General features: G+C 38.3%; 1 protein-coding gene across 1 annotated transcript in view; it reads left to right on the forward strand.

Moving 5' to 3' along the window:
- Positions 1 to 4,522: 4,522 nt before the first annotated feature.
- The window catches only part of LOC106531977 (lysine-specific demethylase 4A), a gene marked incomplete in the record, with an annotated part of 49,458 nt that continues 48,735 nt past the window's right edge, over positions 4,523 to 5,245 (forward strand). Inside the window, 1 exon segment of the mRNA XM_014027941.1 lies at positions 4,523 to 4,669.

Consider the following 5,245-nt stretch of genomic DNA (forward strand, 5'->3'; position numbering starts at 1 on the left):
CACATACACAGTAGTGGTAACTGGGGTAGGCCGTGGACGTCACAAGACATTATACAGACAGACTGGTATCGTGGCTACCCAGCTACGGAGCACAAAAGTGTGGGATCATTTTAAGAAAATGAAAGAGAAACCTGTGTAATATCTGCAGAGCAGAACTTACCTTCCACAGACATTATTTTTAGTTAGCATATAGCTAAAATCTAACCATGGTTATATAATAGCAGCTGCATTCTGGCATGATAAGCTCTATGTTTTATATTCAATTAACATATGATCTGATTAGTCAACTAATAGAATAAATAATCTGTGCTTAATTGATTATAAAAATAATCGTTTGTGGCAGCTCTACTACCAACATCTCTGTTGATGTTCAGACATTTACAAGAAAAAAACTAAGAAATTCTGTGAGTTACTGATGGCCTGCAGAAGCTGCACTTCTCTCATGTTTTCTTTCTGCTCAGCTTGTTTAAAGTGACTTTGCCCTGATCTCTGTCTGTCAGGCTACAGGCTGTCCACAAGTTTATATTCTTACAATTACAAATATCAATATACTTAAAGATAATCTTTCAGAACAAACTGTTTAGTGTGCCCAGTTAATCATTTTATATATATAAAGATTTGTGCCTGCTTTTTCATGGAAACCGTGTCCATCAACACTCATTCACCTTTCCAGTGTTCTTCAGCGTTTTAGCTTCAGGTTCACATTTTTCAGACAAAATGATTTGTTTGTGTCACACAGAAAGCAACGAATCCATCATAAAGGTTAAATGAAGGGTCTTACCTATTTCCTCCAGCCCACGCTGAAGGCTCCCTGGTTGAACCTGTTCTGAATAAATCTGTATCTCTGCAGGTGTGGGGACAGGTATGGGGCACACCTGAAAAGGCAAAAACAGAGAACTGAAGCCCAAACATGAAAGGATGAACAGGGATTCTGTCCAGTTTAACAGCCCCTCTGTTAACACAAAGAGAAATGAAAGCTCATTTTTCTGCAAAGACCTAATAATGGTTAAATCCTGGTAGAACAGARGTTTTCAACAATGCGGTCACGACCCCTAGTGGGGTTGTGCAGGTACTGCAGCTGGGTCATGAAATCTTTTGGGTAGACTTTTTAAAACACTTTTTTCTAAAATTATGTCTCTAAACACTCATCATGAATCAAACATGCAGTAAACTGATAAAATGGAGACCTAAATTAATGTATTTCAGTCAGAAAGTCACACATTGAGTGAGCACACCAGCTGAATACTGGGCAGGTCATGTCATCACTGGAGTCCTTACCATCTGCACACTGGAGACAAACTGAGCAACACATCTTTTATTGAACATAGTAACAGTGGCGGCACCATAAAATTACGAGTGGGGGGCAAAGGGGGTTCTTAAATGTTTGTAAGGTTGTCCAATAAAATTTGACACAACAAATAATACTATTATAGAGTATTTTCCWATCCCAGGCTATAACCAAATATCGTGAAACAAGTGTTACAAAATGTTTATCATCAACACAWCATATTAACTGCTTTTAATGAGTCAACAAATACCAAACARGAAGCTCAAACAAACCACAGAAAAYAACTTTACAAGAGTGTACCTGAGTGAAAACTGCTGCAGCACAGGGTGCAGTTTGATGGGGAGTTACAAAACCTTCCTCAATAATCTGTTAGTCCCTCCTGTATGTCTTGTCCAAACACCGTTCCTTTTCTCATCCCTGTCTATCTGCAGGGGTGGGCTGGCTTTAAAGAGGCCTTTTATCTAACTGCACGACGGATGCAAACAGAAACATAATTTTAACACAGATTCATTATTTGCAGGATTAAAACTCTGTTTTTTCAACAATCAACTACAACAAACAGCTTATCTTAAATATCAAAGCAAATACTGAGAAACAAAAACCAACCTCAAAAGATCGACCTATAACACCCTAACACATCCATCCACCCATTTTCCTCTGTATCTTGTGCTGCTTTATCAGCATTAAAAGAAAACCAGTGAAGATTATAAAGAGCTCATTGATGGGAAATTAAATCAGGTGTCTAACTCAGAAAGCCACTAGCAGAACTTGCAGAGGTGGAGATAGGCTTAATGTTTCTGTTTGACTCTTAAGACCCCAGCATTTTAGTCCAAAACTAGTCTTTGTCACACCAACAAACATTTACATTCCCTTTCTCCTGAAAGAGCTGGTGAAATACTTCGTCTGTGGTTAAAGCTGTAGATTTGACCTGTTTTTATACCTTCTGCACATTTGTGGACATGAACAAATGTATTAAAATCAGTTTAGACCATCATGGTAGTGAGTGTGAAAACTTACTGGATAAAACTCATTTATAGATCAGTCATAAGAAAGAAAAACATGTCTGAAGATAAACTGTGAATTTTTCAGCCTGCAGATGTCAAAAACACTAGATTTGAACTACAATCCTCAGATCTCAAAAAGTTAATATAATTTAATCAGTCCCTTGTCTTCCTACATTTTGGTTGGCAAACCTAAAATAGAAAGAAGAGCCTAAAATGTTTTTCCAAGTGTCATGAYCAAATGTTGCTCATGTTGAATGCCACATGGAGTTTGAGTTGAAGTAATGAAGTAATGATGTGCTACTAGCTGAATTTCAGTTCTTAATGTTGACAATGTCTGTTTTCTTTATGTTTATCAGTCTTACTTCACTTAAAATAAGACTGACACTTAAGATTTACTCCTACACTTCACTTAAAGTATTACTGACACTTAAGATTTACTCCTACACTTCACTTAAAGTATTACGACACTTAAGATTTACTCCTACACTTCACTTAAAGTATTACTGACACTTAAGAATTACTCCTACACTTCACTTAAAGTAAGGCTGACACAAGATTTACTCCTACACTTCACTTAAAGTATTACTGACACTTAAGATTTACTCCTACACTTCACTTAAAGTAAGGCTGACACAAGATTTACTCCTACACTTCACTTAAAGTAAGACTGACACTTAAGAATTACTCCTACACTTCACTTAAAGTAAGACTGACACTTAAGAATTACTCCTACACTTCACTTAAAGTAAGACTGACACTTAAGAATTACTCCTACACTTCACTTAAAGCAAGACTGACACTTAAGAATTACTCCTACACTTCACTTAAAGTAAGACTGACACTTAAGAATTACTCTTACACTTCAGGAGATTGTCAGGAGAAATGTCTTTACCAAAGCTGATGACTTCTGTCTTACTTTCATTTAGATTCAGGAATTTTAATTTCAGCCAGATTTTTATGTCATTCAGACAGCTCAGGAGGGATTTGAATGAATTAATCAAACCTGGCTTTATAGGCAGGTAGACCTGAATGTCATCAGCAAAACAGTGGAAAGGWATCTTATATTTATTAAAAATGGACCCCAGAGGCAACATATGAAGATTAAAAAGCAAAGGGCCTAGAACAGAGCCTTGGGGGACCCCACACATCAGAGGAGCTGTAGAGGAGGAGCGATCTCCTGAATGAACAGAAAAACTCCTATTTGTTAAGTAGGCTCTAAACCAGGACAAATAATGTTAGCCGTTTAAGCTTCAGTTATGGAAATTATATTTTTTAGGTTCTTTGAAAATGTTGCCATGATGTTCTGACTAATTCCAATTATTTTCAGTGGAACCACCACTGACCAGAACAGTGAAGACAGCTGGGAAGATTGCACGTCACAAAAATTACATTCAAATTTCAAACTGAAAATTTTATATCAGAACATTTTGAGAAACAAGATTTGAAAATTTGTGCATGCTATAAGGTGAACTAAAAAAAAGTAGTATTGCAAGAAAATAAAATGTTTACAAAGCCCACCAGTGTTACCCGTTGTAATGTTATTTATTAATGTCACTCAAATATTTGTTTATCCATCCATTTTCTATACCCGCTTCTTCATTTCAGGGCTGCGGGGGTCACTGGTGCCCGTATCCAGCAGTCCCAGTGCCAGCAGGGACAATTTAGAGTTATCAGTTAACCTAACAGTCATGTTTTTGGTCTGTGGGAGGAAACTGGAGTACCCAGAGAAAACCCACGCATGCATGGAGAGAACATGCAAACTCTACCCAGAAACGTCCCTGGGCCGGGATTTGAACCGGCGACCTTCTTGCTGAGAGACGTCAAAAATAAAATAAAAATAAAATGTATAATAAATAAAATAAAATAAATAGTTAATATAGTTTTTCATCTTGATTAGTTAATATTTTACCCTAAAACGTTATTTTACTCAGATATAAATATACTTTATATATAATTAATAAAAAGAAACAATTTAGTCAATAATTACAAATAAAAAWGGAACATTTTTTATTTCATCTTGGTTGGTTGGTTCATATTCTTGGTTCCTCCATTTTTTCCTGAAACGCTGCTTTCTTGCTTTCCAACTCCGCGCTCCACGTTCCCTACAAGTCGTAACCACGCCCATTGGACGGCCGACCCCGCCTACTATCCGACCCCTCCCCCTTCGCGTTCTGATTGGTTGAACGTGTCCCGTGCGTGTTGCGGTAAACAAGTGGCGAGCTGCCTGCGCATGTGCAGAGCAGGTAATCGTGGACTGTTGTTCTTGTCAGGGGTTTCGGCTAGCAATGAATATTTTCTGTGTTTTTCTACCAGCTTCCGTTTTGATGAGTTCCATGTTTTATGCAGCACAGAGGACAACTACCGATTCAACTGAGACGTAAGTGTTGTCTGCTTGTCGACGTCGTCGCTCGGCCGCAGAACACGAACTTGTGAAGTAGCTAGGCTAATCCATTGGTTAAGGCCGGGTGTAGTCCGTGTCCTGTCACAGACATCCTGGATGAGGTGTACACGGTTTTTATTTGTTGCTTGTTGAATAACAGACAAGTCGTTCAAACGGGAGAATGATCTACATGTAAAACGTGTTGCGTTTTAAACAAAACCCTGAACAAATGATGAGCAGGGCTCAAAGCTAACGTAGCCGCTAACTTTAAAGTTCTCATATAATCACGGGCGTTGTGTTGGTCCTGTTAATGTTTAAGTAAGGCAGTAAGGTTTATGCACTCTACTTCCACTTGCAAACGTTACTTAATGTTGTCATGTTTGCTTCGTGAATTTAAGGACTTGTCTACCGGGGCAATGCTATCACATTAGCTGGTGCTAATGTTGTGTGTTTCGCAGCGCCTGTTAGCTTCTTTAGCAGCTTAGCTGGCGGCTGGGCTGTAGGCTCGGCAGAGTTAAAGAGACGGTTTTAACCAATCAGGGGCGGATAAAGCTTTACGTAGCACCCATATAT

The sequence above is a fragment of the Austrofundulus limnaeus genome, unplaced genomic scaffold, assembly GCF_001266775.1.
Source record: "Austrofundulus limnaeus strain Quisiro unplaced genomic scaffold, Austrofundulus_limnaeus-1.0 Scaffold700, whole genome shotgun sequence".
Taxonomy (NCBI): Eukaryota; Metazoa; Chordata; class Actinopteri; order Cyprinodontiformes; family Rivulidae; genus Austrofundulus; species Austrofundulus limnaeus.